This window comes from Cupressus sempervirens, chromosome 5 (genome assembly GCF_028749045.1).
Source record: "Cupressus sempervirens isolate cs-2001-9-10 chromosome 5, ASM2874904v1, whole genome shotgun sequence".
Taxonomy (NCBI): Eukaryota; Viridiplantae; Streptophyta; class Pinopsida; order Cupressales; family Cupressaceae; genus Cupressus; species Cupressus sempervirens.
This window is the reverse complement of record NC_143122.1, coordinates 889,573,530-889,586,948: the sequence shown is the minus strand read 5'-3', so window position 1 is coordinate 889,586,948 and position 13,419 is coordinate 889,573,530. Positions and strand designations below refer to the sequence as shown.

General features: G+C 35.7%; 1 pseudogene; it reads right to left on the bottom strand.

Moving 5' to 3' along the window:
• The window catches only part of LOC149558779 (U3 snoRNP-associated protein-like EMB2271), a 51,119-nt pseudogene extending 38,093 nt beyond the window's left edge, over positions 1-13,026 (bottom strand).
• Between the last annotated feature and the right edge of the window lie 393 nt (positions 13,027-13,419).

Below are 13,419 nucleotides of genomic sequence, written 5' to 3'. Positions count from 1 at the left end.
ATAGACAAGCATTACACCATACTCCCCATTGATATCAATAAAAGATGGAAGCTTCTTCAAAGATTCTACCCTCCAAGGCTCTTCAGTCACATGTTCTCATAAGCATCCCTTATTTCTTGCATCTCTTAAATTCTCAATTTTCCTATTCTGATTGTGCATCATTCTTAAACCTGGCTCTGATGCCATGCTAATGTTTTTGAATCAGAATATAGGCAAAAAAGCAGAAACACAATAACAAATGACACCAAGTTGTCCTAGGAAAACCCTCCTACTCAAGCGTGAAAAACCCAACCTGAAAAAATATAGACCCTTTTATAGAAAGTTAAAACAAATACACAGAACTTTGACTTCTGATTATGGATACCAAACAGTCAATCAATCAGCAGTATATGAAGTTCAATCACTTCAGCTATGCAGATACAGAATATAAAAGTTCTTCAAGTATCTCATAGATACAAACAATAATGAGCATAACTCACTCACTCAAATCTGTTTTTTCAAAGATCACATACATACAAATACAATATCATAAGATGAACTTGATACAGAAGATGTACTCATATTTCAGACTTGGCAATATCTATGCAGAAAAACGATCAAACACCCAATACTCTCTCTCAACCCAACTTCTATCCAATTGAACAACATAATAAAGGCCTTTTGCTTGATAAATGAACAGAAACATGCCGTTACTAAAATTGAATCATCAGCAGTTACAAAAGAGTGTTGATTAGAAACTCCAGCGATGCCTTATGTCAAGTGAGCTGAAAACAAGAAGCCCAACAGACTCCTCACGAAATATGAATGATGGGTGGTGACGGTTACCAAAGTATGTGAAAAATACTGCAGAACTGAATGAAGGTAATTATAAAGATTATTTTGTGTAACAGAAAAGAGCCTCTCTTTAATCTTGAACAAAATTTGCATATGATATCCATAATACTTGGCAGTGACGGTAAGGAAGGACATCACTTGATCTTCGATCGAATACATACTCTCAAAGTATGAACAAAGAACATAAGACAAATATCAAATAGCATCTCTGCTGAAGACGAGAACCAACAAGATCAATAAAAGTAGAAATCATCATCTTTGCTGTAGCTCTAAGAGAAGATGATTCAAAGGGTTTCTCAGCATCAAAAGATGGTACTATTTTTCATTGGGATGTTGAAACAGGTGCAAGTGAGAAATATGACTGGCCCAGCAAGGAAGCCTCTACAAAAAGTTTAAATAGGAAGCAGGGCAGCAAACATATTCTATCAATGGCTATCAGTTCTGATGACTGGTACATGGCTACTGGAGGATTAGATCGTTTTGTTCATCTATGGGATACCCGCACACGGGAACATATTCAAGTACAAATTTCATAACCTCTAGTGCTTATCCATTATTAATCTGGGCAGAGCAATCATTCAATTTTTAATCTTCTCTATTTACTGCAGGCCTTTCCAGGTCACAGGGGAGCTGTGTCTTGTTTAGCTTTTCGGCAAGGTAAACAGCAACTCATATCTGGATCATTTGATTGCACAATCAAATTGTGGAGTGCAGAGGACAGATTGTACATGGATACTCTCTACGGTCATCAAAGTGAAATCCTAATGGTAGATTGCTTGCGAAAAGAACGAGTTCTTTCTGTTGGACGTGATCACACATTGCGTTTATGGAAGGTATCTTTTAATGTATTGGTGGAAGGATTTAGGCACTTAGAGATATCCTGTTTCATATATAATTTTTTATATAGCAGCTCAAGTTTACATTAAAAAATAACGTCACTTCTTTTGAGGTGTTTGATGATAGTATTCTGAAATTTTTGCTATCAGTATGTGTTGTGTGTCATGAAGCAAATACCAAGATCTGCTGTAATTTTCTTTGAAACTTCTTGTCTAGAAAATCTGAATGATCTTATGGTGTAGGTGCTTAGCTCATCATATCATTCTCCCAATCTAGTGTCTATATTATGGAGCATTCCCGTGGTTGTGAAAAGTTTGTTTTATCTTTCACAATATTTTACCCCTTTTTTCTAGCTTCCCTGTATAGTTTTAGTATTTTATTTGCTGACATTATATAAAATGATGGATCATTTATTACTAATGATGTTCAAGGGAGATAAACTAGAAATTCCCATCACCATCCATTCAGTGGCTTCAACTTTTATGATGAAATCTATTTATGGCCTTTTTTCTTTAGAGTGCTTGTGTGATGGGTATGGTTTACTGATTATTTAATAGATTCTCCCCAATGACTAACTTTGGTGTGCAGATTCCTGAGGAGACACAGTTAGTGTTTAGAGGACCTGCAGCATCTTTAGAATGTTGTTGTTTTGTCAACAATGAAGAGTTTATATCAGGTTCTGATGATGGAAGCATAGAACTTTGGAGCATGATGCGGAAAAAACCGGTTTTTATTGCAAAAGGTGCATATGGGCATGCGGGTATTCAACATCTCTCAGAGAATCATGGCGCTGGGGAAAAGCTAGAAGAAATGACATCATCACAAGTTAATGATGGCAATGATATTGGTAAGCAATTTGTAAATGATAATTGGAAATTTGGGTTTAATGTCATGCCACTGTTTGATTAAAATGCCAACATTGAACAAAAATAATTGATCTATTGAGAAAGGTTAAAAAAGACAACATTGAACAAAATCAATTAATTTGCATAGGAAGGTGCAATTAGCAATTATGCTAGGCAAAATAAGTGTGACAACTGCAGCTTTTCAAACTTGAAGTCTCTCTCTCTCTCTATACTATTCCGGAATCTCTATGGTAGATATTTTATTAAAAATCAAGGATGAGTGGACTGTAGAGACAACCCCTGTAACTAGCCAAATTTTTTGTACTTTTGTTTTTGTCTGATAACTTGTCAAACTGTTTGACCACGTGTAGAACATAACAAGTCTGTGATTCATAGATCTATGTATTTCCAGTCCGTGTTGTTATTTTTTGCATGCGAGTGGATGTTTTAGTCATAATAATGCTAGTTTCATATGCAATAATTTGCTGAATGTACTAATTGTGTTTCCATTATTAAAGTCATCAACTCCAATGATACATGGCAGAACAACAATTCATGGATGAATTGTTGTTCTGCCATGTATCATTGGAGTTGATGACTTTAATAATGGAAACACAATTAGTACATTCAGCAAATTATTGCATATGAAACTAGCATTATTATGACTAAAACATCCACTCGCATGCAAAAAATAACAACACGGACTGGAAATACATAGATCTATGAATCACAGACTTGTTATGTTCTACACGTGGTCGAACAGTTTGACAAGTTATCAGACAAAAACAAAAGTACAACAAATTTGGCTAGTTACAGGGGTTGTCTCTACAGTCCACTCATCCTTGATTTTTAAAAAAATATCTACCATAGAGATTCCAGAATAGTATAGAGAGAGAGAGAGAGAGAGAGAGACTTCAAGTTTGAAGAGCTGCAGTTGTGACACTTATTTTGCCTAGCATAATTGCCAATTGCACCTTCCTATGCAAATTAATTGATTTGTTCAATGTTGTCTTTTTTAACCTTTCTCAATAGATCAATTATTTTTGTTCAATGTTGGCATTTTAATCAAACAGTGGCATGACATTAAACCCAAATTTCCAATTATCATTTACAAATTGCTTACCAATATCATTGCCATCATTAACTTGTGATGATGTCATTTCTTCTGGCTTTTCCCCAGCACCATGATTCTCTGAGAGATGTTGAATACCCGCATGCCCATGTGCACCTTTTGCAATAAAAACCGGTTTTTTCCGCATCATGCTCCAAAGTTCTATGCTTCCATCATCAAAACTTGATATAAACTCTTCATTGTTGACAAAAAAACAACATTGTAAAGATGCTGAAGGTCCTCTAAACACTAACTGTGTCTCCTCAGGAATCTGCACACCAAAGTTAGTCATTGGGGAGAATCTATTAAATAATCAGTAAACCATAACCATCACACAAGCACTCTAAAGAAAAAAGGCCATAAATAGATTTCATCATAAAAGTTGAAGCCATTGAATGGATGGTGATGGGAATTTCTAGTTTATCTGCCTTGAACATCATTAGCAATAAATGATCCATCATTTTATATAATGTCAGCAAATAAAATACTAAAACTATACAGGGAAGCTAGAAAAAAGGGGTAAAATATTGTGAAAGATAAAACAAACTTTTCACAACCACGGGAATGCTCCATAATATAGACACTAGATTGGGAGAATGATATGATGAGCTAAGCACCTACACCATAAGATCATTCAGATTTTCTAGACAAGAAGTTTCAAAGCAAATTACAGCAGATCTTGGTATTTGCTTCATGACACACAACACATACTGATAGCAAAAATTTCAGAATACTATCATCAAACACCTCAAAAGAAGTGACGTTATTTTTTAATGTAAACTTGAGCTGCTATATAAAAAATTATCTATGAAAAAGGATATCTCTAAGTGCCTAAATCCTTCCACCAATACATTAAAAGATACCTTCCATAAACGCAATGTGTGATCACGTCCAACAGAAAGAACTCGTTCTCTTCGCAAGCAATCTACCATTAGGATTTCACTTTGATGACCGTAGAGAGTATCCATGTACAATCTGTCTTCTGCACTCCACAATTTGATTGTGCGATCAAATGATCCAGATATGAGTTGCTGTGTACCTTGCCGAAAAGCTAAACAAGACACAGCTCCCCTGTGACCTGGAAAGGCCTGCAGTAAATAGAGAAGATTAAAAATTGAATGATTGCTCTGCCCAGATTAATAATGGATAAGCACTAGAGGTTATGAAATTTGTACTTGAATATGTTCCCGTGTGCGGGTATCCCATAGATGAACAAAATGATCTAATCCTCCAGTAGCCATGTACCGGCCATCAGAACTGATAGCCATTGATAGAATATGTTTGCTGCGCTGCTTCCTATTTAAACTTTTTGTAGAGGCTTCCTTGCTGGGCCAGTCATATTTCTCACTTGCACCTGTTTCAACATCCCAATGAAAAATAGTACCATCTTTTGATGATAAGAAACCCTTTGAATCATCTTCTCTTAGAGCTACAGCTGTTACAGACTGCTTGTGTCTTTTAACAACTCGCCACTCTACCTGATTGGAAGGCTTCACAACCCTGTTGAGAATTGACCTTTAGCATTCATTTATTATACGGAACCAAACTAACATACCACAACATATTGTCTTGAATTTCCATTTACTAAATGAATTCTTTTCAAAATTCTGAAGGGCTAATCAATAATTTCCTGTGGCACTTATTAGAGAAATTTGGAATTTGGAATAATTGTCCACTCAATTACTTACTACTTCAAACCATCATACGAGGCTATGCATTGAACTCTTTTACAAAACTCAGCACCAACCACACTATCAACATTTCTTTAGCAAAAAAAAAATATTACCAATAGGCTGGATAGCTATTCAAAATTCATGATATAAACATCAAAAAAAGAAACTAAAACAGCTATAAACATTCATGCGCATAGACTTGTTCCTTGAATGAAGTATGCACACATGTAACAGAATCAAACGACTAGGCAGTTCAGTTGAATACAATGCCTTTTCTGGAAGTAGAGAAAAGATAAATGCACCAGCAAGCTATCATAACATCTACGAAAAAATTATCTTTAAATTGTATTTTGTTAATATTTCATTGACAATCAAGTAAACAAGCAAGTATTTTTAGATTAACAATCTTCTGTTAATATTTCAGATTATCATAACTACTAATTTTAAGTGTTTGAACCATTCTCTGGTGAATGAAACTCAAAAACTTTAAAATAAAAGCCCTGGTCTAAATAAACACAAAGAATCACCTCAAGAAAAAAAGTTCTTATAATAAAAAATTTAAACACAAGAGGTTTGAATCTCCAGGCCATCAAGTTGCTCTTATTTGTCGCATCAACAATAATACACAACTAAACCAATATACAGTTGAGAACTCCAGACACCAATAAAAATAACTAAAAGATCATTGTAATTTGACGGCATACAGTCAACTGTGACTTATTTCTGGTGCAAAAGCTTAAGCATCATTTAGAGTTGGATCCACACCCAAAAGAAAAACGTGCAGAACTTGTCCCAAAAAGATAATTTCTGCAATGTCCCTAAATTTAAGTTCCACTAAGGCCATAGCTAAAATAAAAAATGTATAGTACTGCAAAAATGCGAAGTACTATAACAAAAATTTAGGTACTATAAAATCATAACTTCAACTTGCAATGTATAAACTTACTGATAACCAAAGCAGAGTATATCATGGTTTAGAGCCCCATAAAATCATAAATCGTTTGGGGAGTAAATCCACAAACCAGAGGAGTGGGATTTTTAAATCCGCAAACCAGAGGAGTGGAATTTTGGAAAAAATCGACAAAAATCAGATATAGACAAAAAAATGTGAAAAACTCAAGAAAAGCAGTCAAGAACTGCGCTTCTTTTTTAATTAAAGGACATTTCCATAGAATGGATGAAAAGGGACATACATAATGATTCAAAGCACTTGCACAACCTCCTGATATATTTTAAACTTGGAGTACTCAAAGTTTTAACCGTGATATTGTTTGTTTAGAATTCAATCAAGCTATGATTTGAACAACAAAATATGATGTGGCCTTTCTTATTTTTCAAAATCAGAATGAAGCTACGAAAATCTTCATATTCATTTAAGTAGAATTCATTTGTGATATTGCTATCAAGATTCGTCTGTGTAGTTTTTGAGTCAAACTCATTGACCCAAGTTTCATGAGTAGTAGTTTACAATATTCCATCTCACATAAGAATGAATGGAACACTATGCACTCATTACATCCAAGTGGTGCTCACAAACGTGAACCACTAGGACTTCCCAAAAGGTCACTCATCCCAGTACTACTCCAAGCATAAGTGCAATTAACCATGATTGTACCTTAAGAATCATTCTTTAGAAAGCCTCTTAAACTCATCAATTGATAAGTGGGAGATGTTTTCCACAGAAAATCTAATCGTTATATTTACTATCAGGATTCATCTATGTAGTTTTTTAGTCAAACTCATTGACCTAAGTTTCATTAGTGGTTCGCAAGAACCCATCTCTTATGAGATTGAATGGAACAATTAGCATTCATTGCATCTAAGTGATAAAGAGTGAAGCACCAAGACTTCCCAAGTTGTCACCCATCCTAATAGCGGTCTAGCTCAAGTGTGTTTAACAATGAAGTTTCCTCCAAAGTTAATCCCACTTGGCTTGCAACCCCATTTACATAACCTTCAATATGTGTTGTGCCTTATGAACCATTTATTGGAAAGCCCCTTATACAAATCAAATAATAAGTAGGCCATATTTTCCACAACAAGTCAAACTATGACATCTCTATCAAAATTCATCAGTGTAATTTTTGAGTCAAACTCATTGATCCAAGTTTCTTGAGTAATGGTTCTCAAGAATCCATCTCTCATGAGAATGAATGGAACACTTAACACTCATTGAATCTAGGTGATGAGCAGAGGTGAAGCATCGGGACTTTCCAAAACATCACCCATCCTAGTACTATTCCAACTCAAAGTGCACTTAACCACAAAGTTGCCTCCAAGGTTAGGCCCACTTTGTTTGCAACCCCATTCACAAAACCTTCAGCAAGTGTTCTGCCCTATGAAACATTCATTATAAAGCCCCTTAAGCTCATCAAATGATAAGTTGGAGATATTTTCCATAAGTTAAATTTTGATATTGCTAATAATTTTTGAGTTAAACTCGTTGACCCATGTTTTGTGAGTAGTGGTTCACAAGAGCCCATCCCTCATGAAAATGAATGGAGCACTAACCACTCGTTGCATCTAGGTGAAGCTCGTAGAGGTGAAGCATTAGGACTTCTCGAGAGGTCATTCATCCTAGTATTATAGCTTAGACATGCTTAACCATGGAGTTTCGTCCAAGGTTAAGGCTACTTTGCTTGAAACCCTGTTTGCAAAACCTTTAACAAGTATTGTGCCTTATGAAGCATTCATTAGGAAGCCCCTTAATCTCATCAATTGATAAGAAGGAAAATTCATTATTTAGAACTCTCTCAAGTTCCTTTAATTATATACACTCAACAAACAATTGTATACAAAGTTGGCATGACATACACATATGTGAAGTGATACATACACGTGTATATAACAAAACAATTCTATATATGTTGAACATAAAGACTGAGCTGCGTGAATTATAAATTTAATTTAAGTTATAAATATTGAGCAATTTCATAAATCATAAGAACTTATATGTCATAATTGACAAGCCTAAAGTGATTTATATAATTCTCGACGGGTTCTTTGTTTTCTCTAAAATAGATAGTGAAAAACAATGTTACCCTGCTCTTTTAGATATATTGCAACAAATAAGGAAGCTTTGTTATGATCTTCTTTTGCTTCATATTGCAACAATTTAAATATTTGAAATTCACATAAACAAAATCAATGTTAGAAAAGAAATATTATCAATCAAGTTATACAATATATTCAATGCAGAGAGGAAAAATTTCTTTGTAATTGCCTATCTCTCATGCCACTTCCCGAATCTACAATACTTCGCGACTACGCAAAACTTTCAACCCCACTTTCCCAATTGCATCTTGAACGCCACGCATCAATTTCGTAGAGAAACACGTCATATTTTTGCAAGTTTTTCCCATCACAATTGCTATTAGAGTTTTTGCTAGTTTCCCGTAATTATTTTGCTTATCAAATTGTCACTTTTTGCCAATTAATCATCTAATAAATTGCAAAAAAAGTTGAAAGTCGTTGACCAAAAATCCTTTATTTTTGGGAGAATGAATCACTGCACATGCCAACTAATGATTAATCACACATAATCGTGATTTTTTGTCATTTTTTGCTTCTATGCTATTAATATTTATTAATAGACAATAACAATTAATATTTTGAAACTACTTTGTAATATTAATTATAAACTATAAGAGTTTGTTGCTTCTTGTAAAAGGGCAATCTATAATAGTCATAGTTACACCGCCTTCGGGGACGGGGGGACGGCAGAATTGGGGGGCAAGTTCCTAGGACGGGCTTACAGAGGGGCCTCAATTTGGGGACAACGGGGAGACGGTGGCAGGGGACGGAGCGTTGTATATACTATACATACGATACTTAAAATGCTAGTTATGAAAAGATGTATTGCAATAGAAGATATAAAGATGTAAAAGTGTCAATACTTGAACATTGCATTGAGTTGGAACATCGAACATTGAACATAAATAGTCAAATCAGCACATAGTAAACATTGGACATCCCCCCATCCTCAGTGAAGGTGGCAAAAATTGACGGTGTCGCTTGGGATAGGGGGACAAAGTCCCCAAGTACCTGGTGCATCCCCTTCTTCAAGATGTGGGGCAAAAGGGGAGGGACGTGTCTCCATGTTACTATGATAATAGTGCATAATAATTATAGTTTCATAGCCCAAGTCCCCAGTGCATCCCCGTCTCTTCATAGCCTTTGCTCATTATAAATTAGAGGTTGCTGGCATTTGGAACACAAATACCAATCTGGCAGCGCTTAGTACATTTGCAGCGATCCTTCGCGAAAACCAACAAATAATGCTCCTCAACCAAAAGCCAACTACTCTACAATTATTGGTGTTGTCTATTATGATAATGGTCAAGATAAAGATGTAATCAACACATGCACCATCTTCATCTCCCCCTTAAAATCCACTATTATTAGATGCATTTTCCTTTTACAAGTCACTTCAATGACTTTGATTGATCAACAACTAAAGGTTTCCATTATTCCATCCATGATATGGATACCTCTACCTCATCCCACAAATTACTTATGGGCTTCAATGGATCCCTTACGAGGTTCGTCTTTTGCAATTAGTTGTCACATACCTCAAAACCTAGGCACTTGTACCCTTTTCAATCTTCATTAATTTATCTGAGCATTTTTTGCCAACATGGTGAGAAGAAAATGTTGAAAGTCAATCCCTTTGCATAGATACATCTATGAATGTGATAATTGGCAATCTCTCGAAACTCTTGTAAAATATCATTTCCAGCTATTTGATTTGGTCTCGTGTAAGAACCATGGATTGTTCTTTAAGTGTGGCCAAAAGTGGGCAATTCCTCTACCAAAAGTTCAAGATCAGATGGAGCAAGGGGGCTCATTTCTTGAGGCCCTCTCCACAACCCAAAACACATGTTACATCACCAAATGTAAAGAACTAGCCTATAGAGATTACTATAACAGTGTGTCGTGGTCCCCAAGAAATTGAAGATGAGGATATTCCTTCCAAATGTCCATTTAGCTCTTCTAGAACCCATATGACTACCATTTCCCCACGTATATAAATCACCAAAAAGTGTTATACAGCACAGCTGAGATATTCCCCACATGCTAAAAGCTCACCACTAGTATTAACGAGAGCCTCAACATGTTTTGGATGTGAAACATTGACATCTACAGCATGGCCAAGTCTACCTCCACAAGCAATGCTCCTATACATCAAGCACTACAGCTGACTTCTATCACAGACTTCTGTAACTATTTATCTACCCCCTTTTACCTCATTTCACAGTTCTTGTATGATTTCTGCATGTTTTCCTCTATAGAATCATATGCGACTATATTTGAGGATTGTTTTAGGTTTGAAAGTTGCCTTTTAATGAATACAGTTTTGATTTGAACTATGAAAACTCTTCATGCCTATGACTATATAATTGCATGCTTGTATGTATTACTCATCTTGACAGATTCAAAGGAACAAAAAGTTTCCATATTTCTGAAGGAATTTAGGCAACTACTACAACCAACCATATGATACAACTTTACGTTTGCAATATATCATGCCCATGCTAGAGATCATGTTCTTAATAAATAAACCTAGGATATACAATAAAATATAATGGCAATTCATTATAATAGGCCACCGCCAACCATATCTACAAGAATTAAACAGAAGAAATTTATTTTAAAAGGGAAAGTAGAGTTAGAAGAAATTATAAAGCAATTTAATTTTTAATAGGGTTGACTGGAATATTTTTTATCATTAAATAGCGGCTAGGGGCAGCACCCTTGTAGTAATATCTAAAAAATCACATCATTGGGCAAGAGACTGTATTCAAAATGTCCTGATTATTACTTCTATCTGTAATTCATCTACCCCTCAACCGAACATCTTCTATAAATCCTACTAAACAACAACCCATCCAGGCATTTCCTTGGCAGCACAAACCTTGACTAGGCATCCAGGGCCACACTTAGAATGAATGGCCAAATCCTCTTTCACAAGTAGCTCCACACTAGAGGAGGCAACACTGATATCTTTGACCTGAACACTCTCCTCATCCCTAGCAAGACCTTCCAAAACGAATTACTTCTGCAACCAACCAGGCCACACTCCTTTAGTAGGTCCATCAATTTCTTTAGAAAGGTATTGCATCTTGCCACCATCCACCGCTACACAATTCTAGAACCATCCACCCAGCAAAGGGGATATCTCTTCACTTCCTTCCCTCATTGACATATCACATAGTAGACTTTTAGCAAAGCGATCATCTTCTTTTCATCAATGTTCTCCTGCATATGGTCTAATTCATCAAGGAAATTTTCTTGAAAAGCTTCGTACACAATGCAACCATATCCTTCGCTTCACCAACATTGTTCAAGACTGCAACAAACATTGTCGTAATATCCATATTCACACAACAACAATGCTCAGATGAGAGAAAATCCCCGCCCAAAAGCCTATGTACTGCACAGACAACCAGCCCATGGCTGTAGATCAGAAGCTTTTCAGCCATTTCTCTAATTAAAAAGCAGTGCCCCATTATGGAAAGGTGTGAGTCCCCCAACTCTGGAAGCTACAAGGGTGAGCAAAATGCATTTGTAGATGGGAGCATTCAAGACATTTTTGGAATGGAAATCGAATAAGCAGATCAGCAATTTGGATTATATATGAGGACCTATTAAGGAGTGAAAGACAAGTCAATATTAAGGAAGAGAACTGCAATCAGCAATGACACAGCAGAAAACTCAGATGAGTTTTCTTTTCAGAATTATTGAGTTGAATGATAATTAAATTTCATCATTTTTTAATATTTAAGATACAATACAGTTTTCAACCTAAATAGGAACTATTGTTCTAGGGCAAAAATAAGAAATGTCCCTAAAGAGAAAACTACACAATATTGCCCATGTAAACTGACACTAGTTCTGTTGCTCCTTGCAATGTCTATCTTGCTTCTTTAAAACGCTGTCGTGCTCAATTTCTACCTTTAGGACTGTCTCTTAACCAAAACAAAAATCAAGTGATTTCATGAACTCCATTGCTCAATGTTCTTATCAAGAAAAAGTTTTCTCGCACGTGATACCTTCAAAATCATCCTCCCAATTATTACCTTAGCCAAAAAGAGAATTTTATCAATCCGATAAATAAATTTAAATGAAGAAGGGAAATACCTCGAAGCAAGAAGACGCTGCACACGGCCGCTCTCTTCGAGCTGCTCCTGCTGAAGAATCTCGGCAACAAGCGAATCCCGTTTACCCCTCCGCCCTTCTTCATCTTCATCTTCTTCGTTTTCCTCATCCTGATCTTTTGTTATTTCCCTAATTTTGTCCAGATAAGCTTTGGCCAACTTAAGTCGCTTATCATCAGCAGTCTCTGTATCTTCCAAGGCGACGTCTTCATCTTCTTCCTCCCCATTTCTGTCAACAAAATCGTCATCGTCTTCTTCGCTGCTGTGAATCTCCTCCCCCTTCCCTCTTTGTCGTTTAAAGGTTTAATCGTTGAAAACTGGGTCATTGCCAATTGCAGGAGTTTTTCTTTTTCTGTTACTTCCTCCTCCTCGTCCTCCTCTTCCTCCTCCTCTGGATACATTGCTCTTATGGCGCTGCTGGTTTTTCTTCATATTAAACATTGTCGGAAATCTTGATCCTTTCAGCTTTAACAATGGCGGCACCTTCCTTCAGAAACTCTGTGACTGCCACTGCATTTTTTCATCGGCTTAAACCTCTGAAAATAAATTTTAGGTTTTGGGGGACTGAATCTTGCCTATGCGACCGAAAAGAATTAAATTGGATGGAAGGAATATTTTTTTTTTTAAATTATTTAACATATACTTTTACAAATCTACATAACTATATAAATTTTACAAATTTACATAACTATATAAATATTGGTAGACATATTACAATACTTTTCAGATTAATTTGAAGTTGTTTTCATTTAATTTTTGATAACTAGTTTTAAAAATAGTTTCACATATAAATAAGAAATCTATTGGTTGTATGTTGAGTATGATCTTCAAGTAGGCCTTCCTTGTGTGTAGAAGGTCATTTTCTATTAATAGCATTTATTTCCTTATCCAACCTTTTTTTCTATAGGGTCTTTATTTCCCGATGGCCAACCATAATCAAAGTGTTCAATGTCTCCAAAAAT